Genomic DNA, 22,060 nt, shown 5'->3' on the forward strand with positions numbered 1-22,060 from the left:
TTAAGAAAAGAAACATTGTCTACACAAGTTTACTCAGTTCCCAGAACTTGAAATGAATATGGAGAAATTCAGCTTTACTATGGGCTCACAGCATGCTTATTTTAATATTTAATTTTTTGTTCTTTGTGTGTTTTGTTACTTCTGTGTTTAAAACTTAAGTTTCACTGAAGGAGGTGTTGCTAAGTTTTATTTTTCATTATTAAGTTATGGAATTAAAGTCACAAAATATTTCTTACTGTGTATCTTTTGATAGTGAATATTATAGTTCAACTCTTAATAATATAATATTTTATACTTTGAGAATTTTATACATTCATACAGTGTATTTTGCTCACATTCACCCCACTTTCCTCTCAGCAGCAGTCCACCGCTTAAAAAAAGTGTCACTGAGGAGGTCTGGGAGCTGCATTAATCCATGGCTATAAAGTTACCTATTGAGACAGCAATTTGATACTATGCCCATTTAGAAAGTAGTAGTACAAAGTTTTCTCAATTAGGGTTATCATTGCTGTGCTAAAACACCATAATCAAAGCAACCTGGGGAGGAAAGTGTTTATTTGGCTTATATATCACATCGCAGTCCATTGAGGGAAGCCAAGGCAGGAACTCAGACTGGGAGGGCAGAAACAAGGAGGCAGGAGCTGTCCTAAGGGTCATGAGTCAGTGCTGCTTAATGGCTTCCTCTTAATGGCTTCCTCTTCATGGCTTGCTCAACTTGGCTTTCTTACAGAGTCCAGGGGTGTCTCCACCCACAATGCCCTACAGGATTGTCTGTTTAGATCCTGATCTTCTGGAGGAATTTTCTTAAGTGAGGTTCTCTCCTTTCAGATGACTATAGCTTGTGTCAAGTTGACATAAAACTAGCCAGCACATAGGTTGATTCCAGGACCCATGAGCTCTCCTGCCATGAGTTCTTGACCAGATTTACAGTACCAGGTATGCATTTTCTCCTCTGTTTCTGTTCTTAAATTGAATCAAAAGTAGTTGCTTACCCTTTAATTTTCATGTCACTATTGCACTGTGGACAGACATATCATGCCAGGCAGGTGGTTATTGTAGCTTCTGGGATTCACAGATAGGTAAGATTGTTGATGGTATTTCTCATTGAGCAGCATGCTAGCACCCTGTTGTATTACAAAAGCTAGCCATCAGGAAAGAGGCTTCCTAGTCAGTAGTCACTGGCATTTTTCATGTTCTGAGATCACAATGTGCAGTATCTTCACAGTAGGGGCTGGTGGGCAGCCAAGAGCAATGGTAATATCCTGTATTATTTGTATTATTTTTTGGATGGTTTTTTTTGGATATTGGGGGTGTCTAAACTCTTAATGAATGTAGGTTATGTTAGAATCCTCCCACATCAACCAGTAATCAAGAAAATGTTTTACAGACTTGGCTACAGGCAATCCAAAGGAGGCATTTTTTTCAGTTGAGGGTCCTCTTCTCAGATGACTGTAGCTTGTGTCAACTTAACCAAAACAAATAAACAAACAAACAAAAAACAAAACAAAACAAAACAAAAACCTAATCAGGACACTGAGGGTTAAGAGCAGTAAATTCTTTCCTGCCATGAGTGATAACAGAGCTATTTGATACTGCTCCATTTATTAGCTACTTTTGAGTTTAGACAAGACTATATTTCTGTAGCTTGATATTCTTGAACTGCCAGGGTGGGAATAGGTGGAAACTGGTTATTATCCAGGCGTCTCTAGAGGAACAGAACTGATAGGATAAATCTATATATAGTAAAAGGGGACTTAATTGAATGGTTTACAGGTTGTGATCTGGCTAGCCCAAGAATGGTCATCTCCTGACAAAAATGTCAGGAATAGCTATTTAGTCCACAGGCTGCCTGTCTCAGCTGGTCTCTAGACTACATTGGAATCTCAAAGAAGACTCTAATGCCAGCGAAGGAATGAACTTACCTGTGAGAATGAGGTCGAGCAGGCTAGAAGCAAAGCTTCCTTCTCAGTTGTTTTTTTATGTGTGCTGCCAAAATGGGTCTTCTGACCTCAAGTGATCAGACTCAGGGTAGGGTCTTCCTCAAATGATCCAGTGAAGAAGATCTCACAGATGTGTCAAGCTGCCTGGGTTTTAGTTGATTCCAGATACTGTCAAGTTGACAGCTAAGATTAGCCATCACAAGTGGGGAAGGGTATATGAATTGAAATATTGGCTCATTCATCTTAGAGCATGCTTAGTGACTCTGTTTAATAAATCTGTGTATCATAATACAAATATTCTGCAATCTTTGCTTTATAACATAGGAGTTATTACTTTTGTAGGTCTGTGAACAGCCAAAGTGAATCTAGAATAGATTTAGAAATGGATTAATAATTTTATAATTTAAATTGAAATAGGAATGTTTGGCTAGGGCCTAGCATTATGAATAGTCAGAAAGCTCTTACGATATTATATTTAGATGTAGTCTTGAACTCATTATTTCCTCATTTAGTAAGGCTTTTATTTTGAAGCAAATCATTTGACAGCTGTGAGTTTAAAAAAGAAGTACTGATTAATGAAATCTATGCTCTTTCAAAGCTTCTCTTCTGCTTTCTTTGAAGCCTTTCTGTGCTTTCCTCATCAGCTCAAATAAAGGTGGTGAGCTTGGTGTGGCCTAGAGGATTACCTGGAAGTCATGGTAATGAACAGGAGTGAAGTTTTAAGCATGCCATCTAGAAAGTGTTTGAAGTGAAAGTGATACCACATAGATTTGAGGTCTGATAAGGAGGATCATTGTAAGAAAAGCTGGTGACAGAGCAAGGATGTATTGGTAGTAGGGTCTTAAAGGATTAAATCTGTGTTATAAAAAGGTAAAGCAAGATTTATTTTCAGAGTTAGTAAAGCTTACTTGAGAAAGATTGATAACATGTTAAGTAGATGAGATTATTCAGAAAGGCCAAGGGATTTTGTCCTGAGTAGGTTGAAAGTCCAGAGGTGTAAGGAGTACTCTTAACTGATGTTAGGAATAGTAGAGATTAGAAGTGAGGGAGGCAGTCATGAAATCCTCAGTAAACCAAAGAGTAAGAGTGATTAGATGATAGCGATGGAGAAGAGTCCAAGTTTAGGCCCTGAAGTTGTCAGTTTTGACAGAAGGCTGGAACAGTGGTCTGGAAAGAACGATGAGGAGTTGGAGGAACTTGGGGACAGTGCTTCTAGGTCTTCACAGGTGTCAGAGAGGCCAGTTAGTTTGGGACTCTCTGCTTATCTACTACACCTCTCTGATCTTATCTTTTATAGTCTTTGTTTCAGTTCTTGGTCTATTTAGAAACTTGTTCAGTATATGCTAAAGAAATGAAAAACAAAACAAAGTAAAACAAAAAAAATCAAAAACAAAGCAAAAACTCAGTATCTTAGAGCTCTAGAACAAGAAGGATTACACAACAGATAAAATAAGTGTTATTTTAATATGTATTTTAAAATATGTAGTTAACCAGTTGTAATGAGACATTTGTTTCAGAGGGTTAATACAGAAATGATAGTGTAAGTATTTACATAAACTGGTAGATTGCGGTTTCTTGATTTTTTTTTTTTAAGAAAAAATTTTACTTCTGTCTGCCCCACCTGCTCACTGGGTACAGCCATTGTGCTTTCAGCCCCTCGAGCTGCATTCAGCAGAGGTGGCTCCATGCTGCAGGCCTGGTGTGCTGGCCTGATCCTGCTGGCAGACCAAGGACCAGCCAGACTTAGCAATGACATCTTCCTTTGTCTGCTGCAGCTGCACACCCACAGGCATTGCCATCGAGTCTCTGGCCTTGCTTCTCTCCCCAAGTGCTCTGCTCCACCATCTTGTCTATAAAGTGTCACGAGATCACTTTATAAAAGCATCTTCCAATAAGACTTGCCTTATCTAGTTGTTCCAAAGATAATACATGCTCTGCAGACTCATCCTCTGCTGCATCTCCCCCCAGAATCTCCAGCCCTTTCTTTTTTAAGTTAACAAGTTTTATACATAAATTTTTAATGGTAACTTCAGTGAGCTTTGATAGAGGTGTTCAACAGCTCAGTGAAGATATCAGCTGATCTCATTGTTTCACGAAGTTTCCTCAGTCCAGAATGTGATTCCTGGGAGAATGCTTGGGTATCAACTACTGTCACCTAACTTGGATTTAAAAGTAGATGAAACTGTTAGAGATAAGTACCATCAGAGGCTCTAAGTAAATAGCTGATAGAAAAACTGATGGGGAGCCCAGTGATAAAAAGTAAAAAAAGCAAGGGTAAGACCTCAGAAGCCTTATTTGGTAAAATTCCCTCTTTCTTTCATTGTTCCCTATAACACTGGTTTCTAGGTTAATTCTGTCTTTGAGGTTTATATTAACACACAAGTAAGACTATAAGTCTTTCTCTGTACCAGGCACCTCACTAAATATCTTCTAGTATTTTGTAATTATTACTCCCATTTTGTGGATAGGAAAATTAAGGCTCAGAAAGTTCACACTGCTTTTAAACCCAAATCTAATATCTGTGACCAAATTATCAACTTCGATAATATTCTCTGAATTGTATTAAGAGTAGGCTAACTTTGTGCTTTGTTTTTGAAGGCAATAAATTATGTATTGCTTTTTCTAAATATATCATTCTTTGGCAGTGGATAATTTCAAATCCAGTTAATAATAAATTTGGCTTACTATACCAAGTAAGCAGTGGTTGCATGTAGAGGAAAATGTAGTAATCAAAAGGACTTTAGAATTGAAAAAGAAGTAATATTTTCAACTAAAAATTATGAGTTTAATTTCTGATTTCCTGACCTTTTAGAAAAAAATCTATACCCTAGATTATATCATTTTTCTGCATTTAACGTTTTTGCATAATAGACTTTTCACATCACTGCTAAATCTCTTTAATCAAGTGTTTGTTGATTACATTAATACAATTTTAATATTTTATTATTTTATTTTATATGTTTGCGTGTTTTGTGTATATGAATCTCTTGATACTATGTGCAGCCTGATGCTCTAGGAGGTGTTAAAGAGAGTTGTGGGTGTTGGAAATCTATCCACTTTCTCTGGCTGAGCAACAAGTGTTCTTAACCACTGAGCCATCTCTCTAGCCTCCCTCTTCACAGGACTTTTTAGAAGATCAAATGAAATAAATAATATGTATAGACATAAAATTTAAGGTATGAAGCAAACCCTTACTGATCATTGTATAATTAATTATAGTGTATTTGATTAATTCTTGAAGAAGCATTACAAAAATGGTCAGATAGCTTGTGAGCAAATTATTTTGTGAAGGAAAAGGTGGTTAAGTTTTATCATAAAGGTGATGTTGAAGAAAAACAAATTAGCTCTGCCTCTATGCACATTCCTTTCCAGTCATGTCCAGTTTTATCTGGTACCAGTGTCCCTCACACAGTGAGCTTCAGGCAATTGACCAAGGGGGAGTTGAGGTCATGAACCAGCTCCTGTTAACATACGACCTCCAGAGTGAAGCCTTGTTACAGGTAGATTGATGGTCTGAAAGATGTGGCTAGCCTATGTATGCTCATGAGCAACTGCATGCAGGCCATGATTCCTAGATCAGAGGCTCCATGCATAACTGACACCAGCTAGAAGCCCTCTCCAACTTCAAGGCCATGGTCAGCTATGGTGTAAACCTGTTGGAGAGTGGAAACATGATGCAGCTGACAGGGAAGGACATGTCTTGGAGTGGCTGGACACGTCATCAAATGGAGAAGCAACAGCTGAACTTGCATAATGGTAGCTAAGAAGATATGCTGGTGCCTCCTTGGGCTGCAGATGTTCACCAACAAATGTGCCAACCAACCAAGTATGGTGGCCTGTAGTACCAAGTGATATTTCTACAGCCACAAGAACCACTTCACTGCTGTGGATTGACTGCGCCACCATCCTTTAGATGGGGACCAGCAAGTACTCTAGCCAGGTATACGGTATGACAGCTCAGGGATCCAGAGACATAATTGCAGCACACACAAGTATGACAACTCTTTTCCTAAAGAAGGGCTATATGCAGGGTACTGACTGGAATGGCCATGTCTGGAGAGGCAGATGCAGGACCCTCTGTATTGCCTGCAGAACTTCATATAGGGGCAGTTGCCCAGGCTAGATCCTGGAGCATCCCCACCACTGCCAGGAGGAGGCTGGCTACTGTGAACTATTTCTTATTCCCTTTAAGAATGAGAACTGTGGTTTTTACATTGACAGTCATGGTGCCCAGCCTCAGGCCCTGAGAATGATCCACCTTTTATGGGATGAATCCCATGAATGGAAGCCAAGTACCTGCATGGACCCATTGAATACAGTACATCTGATGTTCTGTCCTCAGGTGCATTGTTAGTGCTTTCCAGGGCTCTGGATCTCTCTTAGTTTGGTTGAGGATCCATTTTCTGTATTCTGAGCTGGTTTAGAAGGATCCTACTTCATCTGGTATCATTATTGTCTGCTTTCAAAGTATTTGGTTTACAGTATCTAGTTTGGTTGCTTTATAAGTAAGCATTTTAATCTAGATACTTGGTTTCATTTGCTTGCTTGCTTTTGGATCTCTAAAGACATTTTGGATTCTGGCTTTTTGGCTTGTTTTCAGTATTTTGTTCAACTTTGGAATTTTGAAAGCGTTTTTGTTTTGTCCTGCTTTTTCTTGTCTTTGAAATATTTTGATTTCTTATCACTTGTCCTTTGTCTCCTGACATTTCTTCTTAAATGACAATTCTGCATTTTCCTGCTGCTTCTCCCATGACCTTGTCAGGCCTTTAGCTTTGGAATTTTATGAGGGCCTGCTGATAAAGGTATCAGGCCAAAGGGCTGGCAAAGTCACAAGAAAAGATAAGAGTCTAGTCTATAAATTAAACTACAACTTCACAAACTCTTCCTATCCAAATTATACAAAAGACATAAATGACTAATAATAATATTAATGTTTTTGCTTTAAGATTGATGTTTCTTGATTTAATTATCTAAAATGTTCCATAGTACAGTTTGCTGAGATTAAAAATTAATTAAATAATATTTTAGTTATATAAAGGAGAGAATACTACAGTAACTACTTTTTAAAGTATCATTTCTAACTATTTAAGTAAGACAGTTCATCAAATGCAAATAACTGTAAATAGAGGGGACTATATAGTCAATACAGTAAATTTTGTTTATTGTAGACATTTGTTTCATCTGTAATCTTCACTTCATCAGGCCAAACTGTGTTCACTCTTATTTAATTTTAGACACAATAACCTATGTTACATGTAAATATTATGTCAAATAGAGAAGGTGAAAAAATTCAGACCTGGATCATAATGGCTAGTAAGTTTGATATGATCCAGTAGTTTTCCTCTTAATGGCCTTTACCAGCTGTATCTCTCTCCTGAAGACTGCTTTGCTGCATACTACTCAGGCTTATCTGCATTTGATCATAGGAATAAGATTCCTAGCTAGAGGGACCTTATAATAGTTAATAAACAATGCATGGCTCCCGAATGCACAAAATGTGATGTTTGGCCAACAAGGTGAACTCTGAATGAAAACTTTCGAAAAGAAGTTGCATCTGGCTGTGAACAAAAACTTCGGAAGGAGTCTGTCTGCAGAGACTGTCTGATTACAATTTCAGTACTGTGGAGATAGTGCAATGTTTAGTTCTGGAGGGTTAATTATGTTGGACTAAGTTCTGGCCTTCTGGAACAGTCATTCCTTGCCAACCTCTGTATTGGAACTAATATCTTGTGACAATAGGTTAAAAAAAATCTCTCACACACACAGTTTGTTGCTACTTGAAGATATAAGGCTAAATTAGAATTTGTAAATTGTTTCTTCAATTGAAGTGACTTTTACAACTTAAAATGGTATAAATGTACTGCTCATTTTGCTAACTTGTATCTACCTCTTACCTGGTTGGCTAAGCTAGCTATAGTTTGGGTAATTTTTGTTTTGTCAGAGCTTTAAACCATTGGTAAAATTTTTGAAACATTGTAAGCAGATACCAAAGTAAGTGTATTCTTATTGACTATGAACTTGAAGATGATGCTTAGAGTTAAGGGCATCCTCCAATGACCCTGTCCTTTTTATTATGCTTGTGCTACTTACATCTTCACACACACATGTACATACATTTGAGTAAAAATACATTTTAGTAATTTTAAACTTCCTCAAAAAGAGGTCAGATTGCTGCTACCTTCCTTATTCTCTTAAACAGTATTGAAGTATAGAAAATTATATCCAAAATACCTGAGTGCTATATTAAATTGAAACTAAGGACTGCCTCCTCTGTCCTTTCCTGTTTCTACAGGGCCCAAATCAGTGTTGGCTCACCACAAATACTCACATGGGTTAATGATTAAGAGAGAGTGTACGAATAAATGAATGATTTAAAAATAATTCAAAGAGATTATGAGGTTGGCATGATAAGTAGTCTGTCTACTGCTCTGTTCAATATGCTGTTTACGTACTACACTTGTTTAAAATAATGTTACTTACAAACTCTCTCCTAGGGTTTCTGTTGCTATGATGAAACACCATGACCAAAAAGTAAGTTGGGGAGAAAAGGGTTTATTTGACTTATTTTTCCATGTCGCTGTTCATCATTGAAGGAAGTCAGGACAGGAATTCAGACAGGGGAGGAACCTGGAGAAAGGAGCTGATGGAGAGGCCAATGACAGAGTGCTAGTTTCTTCCCTGTGGCTTGCTCAGCCTGTTTCTGTTGTTGTTTGTTTTTGCTATTTTTGGGGGACATGCCACTCAGCTCCCAAATAAATCACACACAGAAGCTTATTATTACTTATAAATGCCTGACCATACCTTGGCATTTCCTTAACTTTAAATTAGTCACATCTATCTTTTGCCTCTGGGCTTTTCCCATTCTCTTACTTCTGTAAATCTCACTCTTTCTCCATGGCTTGCTGTGTAACTGGGTTGCTGGCCCCTGGAGTCCTCCTGCTTCTCTGGCTACTCCCTTTCTCTCATTTCTTTCCCCAGATTTCTTCATCTATTTATTCTCTCTGCCTGCCAGCCCTGCCTATCCTTTCTCCTGCCGTGGTATTGGCCATTCATTTCTTTATTAGACCCTCAGGTGTTTTAGGCACAGGAAGACAGCTTCACAGAGTTAAACAAATACAACATAAACAAAAGTAATACACCTTAAAATAATATTCCCCAACATGTTTTCCCATAGAACCCAGGACTATCAGCCCAGGGAGGGAACCACCCACAGTGGGGTGGTCCAATCACTAATTAAGAAAATACCTTATAGATGGAGCTTATGGGGCATTTTCTCAATTGAAGGTCCCTTTTTCAGATAACTCTACCCTGTGTCAAGTTGAATCAAAACTAGCCACCACATAGACCATGCTAAACAAAGCTGATTTTAAAAATTGCTATTAACTGTCTTTTGGAAATGATTTTTAAAGGTGAAACATTTTTCTTTATTTATTTTACAGAGTACATAACTATTAACATAGATGCCAAGAGCCTGTATGTGTGTTGTTAAACAAGTAATAAGACAATAATTGGGCTTTGTTACAAGCTTGACACGAATATTATTACATTACAAATGCTGATTTTAAAAATGGTACCCAAAGATCTAGTGACATGATTTTATTATGCTGTCAGGTATACAGTCATGTTCTGCATGGCCTATAGCTGATTTTTGGAAAGAATATAGGGTTGTGAGAATATTACATGGTGAAACTATAGTATATAGTGTACAGGTTGGGGATCTTTCTGTTAATTTATGGTAGAACTGAATAGAACTTAGTGCTTCTTAAAGTACTTTTATTCTTTGAAATTTTCATAAATGTGTAAAATATATTCTGATCATACCCACTTCTCTCACTCTTCTCAGATGACTCCACCTAACAAGCCCCACCCAACTTCATGTCCTCTTTAAACTTTTAGTTTTAAATTTCAGTTATTTGTATATGTGTACATGTGTACTGTGGTGCATGAATGGAGGTGAGAGGACATATTTAGGAAATCACTTTTCTCCTTCCACCATCTTGGTTCTAGGGATTAAACTCAGGTCATCATGCTTGATAGCTTACCTGTGAAATCCTCCCTACTCCTTCAGTAACCCAGTGAGTCCAGTTAGTTTTGCCCATGTGCATGTGGGTGTGAGGCCATGAGCAAACTGTTCATTGTCATACCCCAGTGAATAATTACTCTCCCTTCATAGTATCCCTTTGTTGCTGGAGAGCTTCTCTCCGGGTTCCACCAAACCCCGCAGTCCCACAATCCACTTATAAAATAATCACTCAGACGCTTATATCACTTATAAACTGTATGGCCGTGGCAGGCTTCTTGCTAACTGTTCTTTTATCTTAAATTAACCCATTTTTATAAATCTATACCTTGCCACGTGGCTGGTGGCTTCCCAGCGTCTTCACATGCTGCTTGTCCTGGCGGTGGCTGCAGTGTCTCTCCCCTCAGCCTTCCGCTTCCCAGAATTCTCCTCTCTCCTTGTCCCACCTACTTCCTGCCTGGCAACCTATTTCTTGCCTGGTCACTGGCCATCAGTGTTTTATTTATATAGAATGATATCCACAGCATCCCTTAGTTGCCAGTATAATTCCTCAGCTAGAGATAAGGCCTCAGGACCGTCTTCTCTCACTGGGAGACTGGAATTTTGACTAGTTTGATATGGTTTAGCTATTCACAGCTGCTATGAGGTGCTTGTGTAAGGACCACATTATGTCTAAAAGACAACGTTTTATATCACTGCTCCATATTCTTGACTCTTAAATTTTTCCTGCCCCTTCTTTTGAACTATTCCTTGAGCCTTTGGGGGACAGGGAGTACAAGGTTGATAGAGGTGTCCTGCTAGTATTGAGCACACATGATCACTTATTCTCAGAACTTTGACCAGTTATAAATCTCATATTAAACACTTCTTACTACAGAAAGAAACTTTTCTGACCAAAGTTGAGATTAGCACAAGTTAATATGTATAAATATAAATACTGGGAAGGCTGTTTGACTATGTAACCATTTAGCAAAACAACAGTGGACCTTCACAACACACACACACACACACACACACACACACACACACACACACTCAAACACACACACACACACACACCCTGCACACTCCAGGGCCTATGGGGTGAAAGGACTGTTTAATTTGAGCTGCCTGGCAATCAAATGTAGTTTCAGTTTTCAAAATTGGCATATTGGATTGTGTACTTCCTTTTCCCCTGCTTAAAATACACTTTTAAAAATAGATGTTCTAGTCATATGAATCTTTCAGTTACAGAGTAAAAAGACCAAATTGCTGTCCAACACCTAGCTCTGTTCTTGAGCTGTGTCTGCCTGTTGCTATGTTAGTAGGTTTCTATGAAAGTTCTCTTCCTTAGCTCTCGACAGTGTTACCCATCTTTGTGAATAATAGCCTTGTTTCTTTCCCTACCCCTCAAACTCCCAGTCCTCCTGCTGATTTATATCATCAAAGTATTTATATAATGCATGATATTTTCGTCACTATTTTCTGAGTCCGTGCTAAAATATTTTATTCTAGAAATATGTTATTATATGCACACTCTGTAACAAAGCTGAATGGTATTTCCCACTGAAAAAATTACAAAGAACAAATTCTTGTAGATTCTCTTTTAATTCTTGCTAGTTTTCTTGTTTCTTCAACTTTTGTGTTTTCTCTTTCTCAGATTTCTTTTTCACTTGGTTAGAGCTGTAGTCCTCAAAATGAAACATCCACATTATAAGGGATATAAAGTATACTGTGAAGGAGTAAGGTTATAAAACAAATCATCTGTGTGATACAGAAAAAATGTAGGGTTGGTTGGGTTCAGAATACAATATTGAGTAATTGTTAGTAGAGGCGAGTGAACTGTTTAAGTGTTTGTAGTTTGAAACTGTTCTTTTTTTTTGATACTCAAATGTAAGTAAATTTGATTATGGAATTCCAAGCTCATTTTTTTCTCATAAAATCTTAAGAATACTTACTATTTGTGTTAGCAACATTTAGATTTCAGTGTGGCTTGGTCTTAGATAACAGGGTGAATTTTAGGATTTTCTTTACATTTTTAAAAAATAGAATCCTGAAGTTTTACTAGAAGTGTCTGTGTGTTGCTCTCCTCTCAGTAATCATTCTCGACATATAATGAGACCTGACTATTATAACCTTGTGCCTCCTTCATCTCATGACTATTATCTTTTTTAAAAATGTATACATCACTGTTATTCTTCTTTTAGTCTTGTTTATGAGTACTTGTTGCTAAATCTGGCTCCCAGTGGCTCATTATTTCCTCTATTTGGTCTTCAAAAATGATCTTTATCTTTTATTTTCCAATTATGAGTGAGTTGTAGCCTTTTTACTTATGTTGCAGATTGAATTAGTCTTTCTCTAATAATTCCCATTTATGAACACCTTTTCAAAACAGCTTATTCTTGTTTTATTCAAATTAACTTTATCAGAAGACTTTTACTTTTTCTCACATTTTTGAACAGTCTCCTTGTAGCCCTGGATGGCCTAGAACCCGCTGTGTAGACCAGGCCGACCTCAAACTCACGTAGATCCTCCTGTCTCTGTCTATTTTTCTAAGAAAATTTAAGTCTATCTTTCTGTTTCTTGAATTGATTATTTAAGTTACTTGTTTTTGTTTTTCTCTTATTTTGGTTTTTCTTTTGAATGTCATTTGTTCTTCCCAAATGAATGTTAGCCCTAGTGCTTCTGCTCATATTTTTTGTTTAAATATGTTTACTTTAATTTTTTTTAGATCATATGTATTATATCATTTCCTCTTTCTCTTTCTTTCCTTCCAGTCCTCCCATGTACTCTCCTTGTTCTCTTTCAAACTCAAGGCCCCTTTTCTTTAATTGTTGTTAGATACATGTGTTTATGTATATAATACATATATTCATACACACACACAGAAAACCTGCTCATTCCATATATACTACTTGTATATATTGTGTGTATATGTCTTTCAGGGCTGACCATTTGGTATTGAATAACCAATTGATGTATTCCTTAGGAAAGACTATTTCTCTTGTTCTCAGCATTCCTTGTTTGATCAGGACTGAGGCCTCAGGAACTCTCGCCCTTCCCTGTTAGCATGTCCATTGGTGTTGCCCTTGTTCAGGTCTTGTTTAGGCAGCCATGTTAGTGAGACTTCATGGGTATGGCTTTTTTGACATTTCTAAGAGACACAATCTCACAGCAAACTTCCTGTTTATTTGGCTCTTAAAATCTTAAAATAAAATAATCCCCAAGCTTTAGGTGCAGGAGTTGTGTTGTAGATGTTATCTTCTGGGATAACATCTGGCCTCCATAACTCTTCATTTTGATTGGTTGTAGTTTTCAGTAATACTAGTCTCTAGATATGTTTCAAAGAGAAGTTTCTTTGATGAGGGGTGAGAAGTACATTTATACTTCTACTATATATAAGTATAAGGATAAATACTTAGGGATTATGCTGGTTTAGTTAATTGCTAGCTGTAGTTTCTCTTTCATGATGTGCTTGTATTTTAAGGTATAGGGCAATTTTGCAAAGTAATGGTATCTGGCTGGTATGCTTTTTTCTCAAGTTGTGCAGGTTTGTTTCCTCAGCAATGCTTTTCTGAGTAGAAATGCTGTGTGCACTTTCAATGAAAGAGGTAAGGGTGTCTCAGTGTGATGACTTCCTTGTGTGTTGGGAACTTTTACACATGTCAAAATAAGAGAGGATCTATTTTTTATAGAAAAGACCTTTAATTTTATTGTCTATTATCTTCTCTTACATCCCTAATATCTCTTAGGATATTCAGAGTGAGTCCTGCGTGTCCTCTTTGCTTCTCATGAAATGACATGCTTAGAAAAAAGTATATGTATTTAAATGTTCCATGTCCTTTGGAGGACAGTTCTTAGAGTTTAGCAAGATGGTAAAATCATGGCTCATCCTTGTGAAAAGCCAACTGTGTCTGCCAGTCCAGTCTTGCTTATGAAGTAATGATCCTAATGATTGCATTATCCTTTTTGCTGGCTCTTTGTATTTACAAAAAGACCTTTTTTTTTTTTTTTTTTTTTTTTTTTTTTTTACTTCCCCAGAGGAATTATTTCTAGTACCTTGGATTCTAATATTTCTCCTATTTCTTGGATAACTTAATATTTCTTGACATTGAATATCTCAAAATTTATCTTTTCTACCAGTATCCATCCCCTCTTTTAATTTTTCAGCCCTGTTAGAGCTTGTTTATTATTTTCCTCATGAATATTTTTATCTCATTGGTATATTAGGGAATAAACATGGCAGATAAACACTATGCATGTTACTGTCTTAAACTGTACTGTTTAAAAGTTCCATCATAAGTAACTATCTTGAAATTGGACAATTGTATAGAAGGCCTTATGTCTGAGATTACAAACTCCATTTCCACTGCTTTGTGGCTTTAACCAAACATTATTTTGTGCTACTAACATGTTTGAAAGAATTCATCTTCAAGCATCTAGTGTAAGCCTTTGCTCAAAACAGGCAAGTGCTACCAAATTATTCTGTGACAGGATCTCAGTTGCCTAGGCCAACCTTGAACTCAATGTGTAGCTAAGGAATACCTTATACTTGGAAAACTTCTGCCTCAGACTTTTGAGTGTCTTGGGTTACAGGTGTGCACCACCACTGCTAGTCACTGTCAAATGCTTTTCTGCCACTATCAAAGTAAGTTTTTTACTTCATTTTTATGATTAATGTGATAAATTGCAATAATCACTTTTAATGATAATTATTTACCTTTTATTAGTTCATTGAGAATTTTGTACAATGTGCTTTGATCATGCTCACCTGTCTTAATTAGGGTTTCCATTACTGTGATAAAATACCACAACCAAAGCACCTTGGGGAGGTAAGGGTTTATTTCATCTTTCAATTCTCAGGCCACACTTTAATCACTGGAGCAAGTCAGGGCAGGAACTCAAAGCAGAAACTAAAATAGAGGCCTTGGAGGAACACTGCTTATCCTCTTGGTTTGCTCAGCTTGGTTTCTTACAATACATGAGATCACTTGCCCAAGGATGGTACCACCCATTGTGAGCTGGGTCCACCAACGTCTATCATTAGTCAGGACAGGATGCCATAGTCTTACCTACAGGTCAGTCTTAATGAGGCATTTTTTCAGTTATTGTTTCCTTTTCTCAGATAATTCTAGCTTCTGTCAAGTTGACATAAAACTAGCTAGCACACTCCCTTACCTAACTACTTCTAGTTCAGTAGTTCTCAGCCTTCCTAATGCTACTACCCTTTAATACAGTTCCTCATGTTTTCGTGACACCCAACCATAAAATTATTTTTGTTGCTACTTCATAACTGTAATTTTGCTACTGTTAGGAATCGTAATGCAAATATCTGTGTTTTCCAGTGGTCTTAGGTGACCCCTGTGAAAGGGTAGTGACCTACAGGTTGAGAACCACTGGTGTAGGCATTTAATTCTGTAAAGTCTCTTTTTAGAACTACCTTCACTTTGTCCCATAGATTGTGGTATGTTGTGTTTTCATTTTTAATCAATTCTAGGGATTTAAAATTTTCCTTCTTCATTTTTGCCTTTGTTGAATTCTCATTTAGTAATGTATTATTTCCATGAATTTGTGTTATTTCTGTTCTTTCTATTGCTGTTGATATCCACTGTTATTCCACTGTGGTCAGATAGAATGCAAAATGTTATTTCAATTTTCCTATGAGTGTTAAGACTTGCTTTGTGCCCTCATGTGGTTGATTTTGGAGAAAGTACAGTGGGCTGCTGAGAAGAATGTGTATCCTTTTGTGTGGGAAGAATGTTCTGTAGATATGTTAGGTCCATTTGACTCATGATGTCATTAAATCTAGGCTTTTTGTTGTTATTGTTTTTCTAGATGACCTTTCTATCTGTGAAAGTGGGGTATTGGAATTACCCACTATCACTGTATTGGGTTCAGTCTGTGATTTTATATCTAACAATATTTCTTATATTGAATTTGGTGCCTCCATGTTCAGTACTTACATGCTTAGGATTATACCATCATGTTGGTGCATTTTCCCTTTAATGAATGTAACATGTCCTTATCTTTTCTAACTAATCTTTGTTTGAAGTCTATTTTGTCAGATACTGGAATAGCTATCTCTCTTTGGTTCTTAGTTCTATTTGCTTGGAATGCCTTTTCTTATCCTTTACCCTCAGGTGGTAGCTATCATTGATGGTGAGGTATGTTTCTTGGAGGTAGCAAAAAGATGGATTTATAATCCAATCTGTGAATCTTTATCTTTTCATCAAGGAATTGAGACCATTAGTATTCAGAGTTATTTGAACAACACAAGGTAATTCATGTCAGTTGGTTGATTTTGTGGTGGTTTTTGTTTCGTTTTGTTTTCTGGTTTCTTTTGATAACCACCTGTGCTGGTATTGTTTTTTGTTTGTTTGTTTGTTTGCTTTTTGTTTGATCTCTCTGACTTCTTGGGTGTGTTAATTTTTTCCTCAAGTTGAACTATTCCCATCAGTATCTACTGTGGAACATTTTTAGCAGATAACTACCTGTAATCTCTTTTTATTATGGAAGGTTTTAATTTCTCCTTCAATTTTAATTGAGTTTTTCTTGATATAATAATGTGTTTGACAATTGTAGTCTTTTGGAACTTGGAATACTTTTTTCTAGGCCCTTTTGGCTTTGAAGATTTCTGTCAAATACCGTATTATTCCAATTGGCCTGCCTTTGTATGTGACTTGATATTTTTCATTTGCAGCTTTCAGTACCCTTTGTGTATTATGTGTTTGTAATATTTTAACTGTAATTTATGGTGGAGAATTACTTTTCTTGTCTCGTCTGTTTGCTGTTCTGTAGGTCTCTTTGTTTGGGCATCCTTTTCTCTTAATTTGGAGAATTTTCTTCCATGTTTTGCTGAAGATATTCTGTATGTTTTCCCTAAGGTGTTGTTCTCATTCAGGGTTAGGTTTCAAACTTTTCCTTGATGTTTACTAGGTGTTCAGTTCCTCTGATTCATCTAACACCTCTGACTTTCTGTTTTTGAAGTGTTCAATTGTGTTGGTGAGGCTTTCCACTGAAATTTTTAATTGGCTTACTGAATTTTTCATTTCAAGCATTCTTAAAGCTTGGGTTTTCTTCATAGATTCAAAATCTATTTTCCTGTTTGGGATTGACCTCCTTATTTCATTCATTGCTTTGTCTTTGTATTCTTTGAGTGGTTTAACCATATTTACAGTCATTCTTTTGAATTCTGTATCTGGGAGTTTTTCCAGGTTATTTTCAATAGAGACCATTATGGGATTTTACTTTTTGGATGAGATATTATATATATTTTTAATGTTTTTATTTCTGTGTTTGGATTTGCACATTTGTAGTTACTTAAATTTTTCTTTTTTGTTCAGATCACTTTCAGCATGGGTGTTTATAGTGTTCAGGAGAAAATCATCTCGGTTGGGATGTCTATGTTCCCTATTGGTCTGCTAATGGGGCTGTGGCTCATCTGTTTGTCAGCTATAGTCTGGGATCTTCTATGAAATGATCAAGTCACTTGGAACAAGTGTCCCTTGGCAGTATGTACTGGATATCAAGGCTGGATAAGACAGTTGAGGATCTCAGTCAGGCAGCTGCCTGGGCTCTGTTAAGTTGTGAAGGGAGAAAGTTCTCTAGCCATGTCTGGAGAGTGCTTTGTGGGGAGCAGACTGAGAACTGGCAAGTCCCCAAGGAAGGGAGATTAGGAGGCAGTCATGGTCCTGGCAAGCCACTATGGGGCATAAGAGTGACCTGAATGGAAGAGGGCTGGCAAGGGGAATGCAGATAACCTCTGTGTATCTTTATGGTTAAGACAGAGTGGCCTTGGTGTGGAGTGGTCTTAAAACCTTTGAATGCATGCGTTTAGCTTAGCTACTTGTCTTAACTCTGAGCACTGCTGTCACCCCATGTCTTAAGCTGTGGTGTGTTGTTCTTTTTCTGTTTGTTTGTTTCCTTATCTCATTGTATTTTATAGTCTTGTGGGTTTTTTCCATTTATTGTTTAATTTCACATACTTATGAATTTTACTTGTTATAAATTTCTAGTTTGACTCTCTTAAAATCAGAGGAAACACTTTATATGAGCTAAATCTTCAAATCTGTTGCATTGTTTTATGGACTTAAGCTTAAAGGATGAAATGACTGCTAGGTCTGATTCATTTATACTACTGTTAAAGTCATCTTGTTACGACTTGGTTCTTCTGTGTATTATAGAAGGTTGAAGAAAGATGTATTTATCCATTAATAGAGGAAGCTCTGTTCTTTTTTGTTAATTTTTGCATGATATGATTAGAGGGTTCTCTCTTTCTCTCTCTCTCTCTCTCTCTCTCTCTCTCTCTGTGTGTTAATTACATATTAAAACTTTTTTATGAATTGACTCTTTTTCAAGGTAGTATGTTACTGATCACTTATAACAATTTTTGACTAGCCACTCAGTTCTTGATTAGATATTATTTGCTTGAGGTTTTTTTTTTTTTTTTTTTTTTTTTTTTTTTTTTTTTTTTTTTTTTTTTTTTGTGTGTGTGTGTGAACTTAAACTTTGGTTTCTGTGAGTATAGAGCTGGAAGGGCAAGAATGATACAGATGCAGTGCCTACATAGTAAGTTCTCAAGACAAATTAAAACTGTAGTCTCTGCATATTGGCTGCTACTTTGGGGATACTTCTTTTTCTAAAAAAAAATTCCTCCACTTTTTTCCTTTTATTGAAAATAGATTCTTTTTTTTTTTTTTTTTACACAATATATGTTGTTTACAATTTACCTTGCCTCTATTCCTCCCAGTTACTTCCCACCTCCCCTCCTATCCAGATTTACCTCTGTTTCTGTCATTCCTCAAAAAAGAACAGGCTTCTAAGAGAAATTAGTTTCTGTTTCTATTGCTGTGATGAAACACCATGACCAAAAAGCGAGTTGGGGTGAACAGGTTTTCTTTAGCTTATACTTCCATATTCCTGTTCATCATTGAAGGAAGTCAGGACAGGAGCTGATGCAGAGGCCATGGAGGGGTGTTGCTTACTGGCTTGCTTCCACTGGATTACTTAGCTTGGTTTTTCATACAACACAGGACCACCTATCCAAGGAAATACCAGCCATGACAGACTGGGCCCTCTGTTATTTGATCACTAACTAAGAAAATATGCTACAGGCCTGACTATAACCCGATCTTTTTGAAGCATTTTCTCAATTGAGGCTCCCTCCACTCTAGTGACTCTAGCTTGTGTCAAGGTGACATAAACCCAGACAGCACAATAACAAAAATAAAACAAAAATATCATATTTGAATTAGACAAGACAAATCAACAGAAAGAAAAGAGCACAAGAGTCAAGAGACCTACTTGTTTGCACACTCAGGAGTCCCATGGGAACACTAAACTGGAAGCAATAAAGTGTGTGCAGCGGATCTGGTGCAGACCTGTGCAGGCGCTGTGCATACTGTTTCGGTCTCTGTGAGTTCTTCTGAGCTTTGCTGATGTTGTTTTAGAGGGCCTTATTTTCTTAGTGTCTGTCATACCCCTGGCTCTTACACTCTTTCTGCTTCCTCTTCTGAGGGGTCCCCTGAGCTCTGAGGGGAAGGATTTGAAGGAGACATCCCATTTTGGGCTGAGTGTTCCAAGAACTTTCACCCTCTTTGAAATGTGTAGCTGGGGTTTCTATGCTTGTTTCCATCTGCTGCAGGAAGACACTTTTCTAGTGATGACTGAAGAAGTCACTGATCTATGAGTATAACAGAATATCATTAGGAGTCATTTTATCACTTTTTTAAAAAGACCAGTAGTATTTTGTTTTACCCGAGATACCTAGCTTATCTAATCTCTGGCTTTTTTTCGACCCAAGCAGTATCAGGTATGGGCTCCATCTTGTGGAGTGGGCCTTAAGTAAAATCAGATACTGGTTGGCTCTTCCCACAAGCTTTGTGCCACTGTTGCCCTAGCATATCTTGCAGGCAGTACAGCATTGTAGAGCAAAAGGTTTGTGGCTGGTTTGGTGTTTATATTTCTCTTTTGGTGGTATGCAGAGTGCCTTTCTGTACCAGCAACATAGGACATATGGGTGAAGGCACCAGCTCAACTTTTCTCTGTTCAGTGCATTCTATAGATGTTGTCGTCAGCAATGGGGCCCTGCTGTCAGTTTGTAGAGAGAAACCTGTAGTCTTGGCAACTACCTGAGTTGGGGATTCCTGTGTCACCCCTTTGATCACCAACTCAATTAGATGTGACTCAGTTCCAGTGCTGGGAGATTTGTTTGGTAATGAGATTACCTGTTGGGACTCTTCCCATTATTTCATGATTTCATTTAGATTGCTTTTATATATGTATATATTTTAGGAAGATTCTGCTTTATTTGGTTTTTATACTACCCCTCAAATGGTCCTTAATTTTAGCTGTTTCTCCCCATAGTCCCTTCCTCAACCCACTCCCTCTCCTGTTCCTCCTCCCTTTTCCCCTCCCAAGTTAATCCTCCTGATCCAGCCATCCTCCATCCATCTATAATTATCTATTTGATTTTTCCATTCCTAACAAAAACTATCTATATCCTCTAGTCCCTTATTCTGTACCTAACCTCTGTTGTTCTAGGGATTGTTATTTGGTTATCACTGATGTAAGAGCTAATATCCACCTATAAGCAGTTACATACCTTATTTGTCCTTCTGGGTCTGGGATACCTCACTCAGGATGATTTTTTTTTTCTAGTTTTGTTGCACCAATTCCTAAATTATGCTATAGTAAAAACCTGGAGCCAGATATTGGAGTAAATGCTGAAAGATCAGAGAGACAAAGGAACAAGCCACTAGAGAAACTTCTCATAACTACCTCAGGCCAAAAGGAAGATGAGATCCTATCTCCACAAATCCTCTGACCAAAAGCCTCTGAATCCTCAGCCAAAAGGCTCTAATTCCTGTGTCCTCACACCTTATATGCCTTTCTTCGCCCAGCCATTTCACTTCCTTCCTAGTGCTGGGATTAATGGTGTATATGCTTTCCATATACTGGTAACAAAGTCATGAGATCTCAAGTGCTGAGATTAAAGGTGTGTGACTCCCCCTGGGATTAAAGGTGTGTGCTACCACTGCCTGGCTCTGTTTCTTTCCTAGACTGAATCAATCTCATATAATCCAGGGTGGCTTTGAACTCACAGAGATCCAGCTGGATCTCTGCTTCCTGAGTACTAGGATTAAAGGTGTGTGCCACCACTGCCTGGCCTCTATGTTTAATCTAGTGGCTGGCTCTGTCCTCTGATCCTTAGGCAAGCTTTATTTGATACAGAATATATCACTACATTCATCCATTTGTTTGCAAATTTCAGGATGTATTTTTTTAATGGCCTAATCATACTTCATTGTGAAAATGAACTACATTTTCTTCATCCATTCTTCTGTTAAGAGACATCTAGGTTGTTCAGTTTTTGGCCATTGTGAATAAAACAGCAATGAACATACTTGAGTAGATGTGTTTGTGCTAGGACGAACCATCTTTTGGGTATATGCCAAGAATAGTATATCTGTATCTTGAATAAATTCAATTTCTATCTTCTTGAGAAACCCCTGCACTGATATCCATAGTGACTGTACAGGTTTGCACTCCTATCAGCAATGGATGAATGTTCCTTATTCCACATCCTCACCATCATGAGCTGTCACTTGTTTTATTAATCTTAACCATTCTGACAGGTATAAGATGAAATCTCAAAGTAGTTTTGGTTTGTATTTTCATGATGGCTAAGGATTTTGAACATTTCTTTAAGTGTTTCTCTGCCATTTGAGTTTCCTCTTTTGAGAATTCTGTTTAGATATATACCCTATTTTTTCTTTTTTAAATTCTTCTCTCATACAATACATCCTAACCAGAGTTTCCCCTCCATTCACTTCTCTGAGCTACGCCACACCTGTACTCTCCCCCTCTTTCACTCCCCCTACCGCCCTGTTTCCTCTTTAGAAAAGAGCAGGCCTCCAAGAGGTGACAGCTAAATAGGATAAAACAAGATACACTAAGACGAGGTGAAAGCCCTCATATAGAGGCTGGACAAGGAGCCCAATAGAAGGAAAAGAGTCTCAAGAGCAGGCAAAAGAGTCAGAGATACACCAGCTCCCACTGTTAGGAATCTCACAAAAACATCAAGCTAACAGCCATAACATATACACAGAAGACCTGCTCT

The 22,060-nt window shown here is 37.5% G+C and overlaps 1 protein-coding gene across 6 annotated transcripts in view; it reads left to right on the forward strand.

Annotated features, from left to right (window-relative positions):
- Nucleotides 1-22,060, forward strand: part of Spopl (speckle type BTB/POZ protein like) — a 70,229-nt gene that overhangs the window by 13,090 nt on the left and 35,079 nt on the right. The window contains exon 2 of one of the 6 annotated variants that reach the window (XM_076569337.1): nt 8,435-8,471. The exons of the other annotated variants lie outside the window; for them this stretch is intronic. The gene's annotated coding sequence lies outside the window, so the exon portion shown is untranslated. The remainder of the gene's footprint in view (nt 1-8,434; nt 8,472-22,060) is intronic. 6 annotated transcript variants of the gene reach the window in all.

Source organism: Peromyscus maniculatus, chromosome 4 (assembly GCF_049852395.1).
Source record: "Peromyscus maniculatus bairdii isolate BWxNUB_F1_BW_parent chromosome 4, HU_Pman_BW_mat_3.1, whole genome shotgun sequence".
In the NCBI taxonomy this organism is placed as follows: Eukaryota; Metazoa; Chordata; class Mammalia; order Rodentia; family Cricetidae; genus Peromyscus; species Peromyscus maniculatus.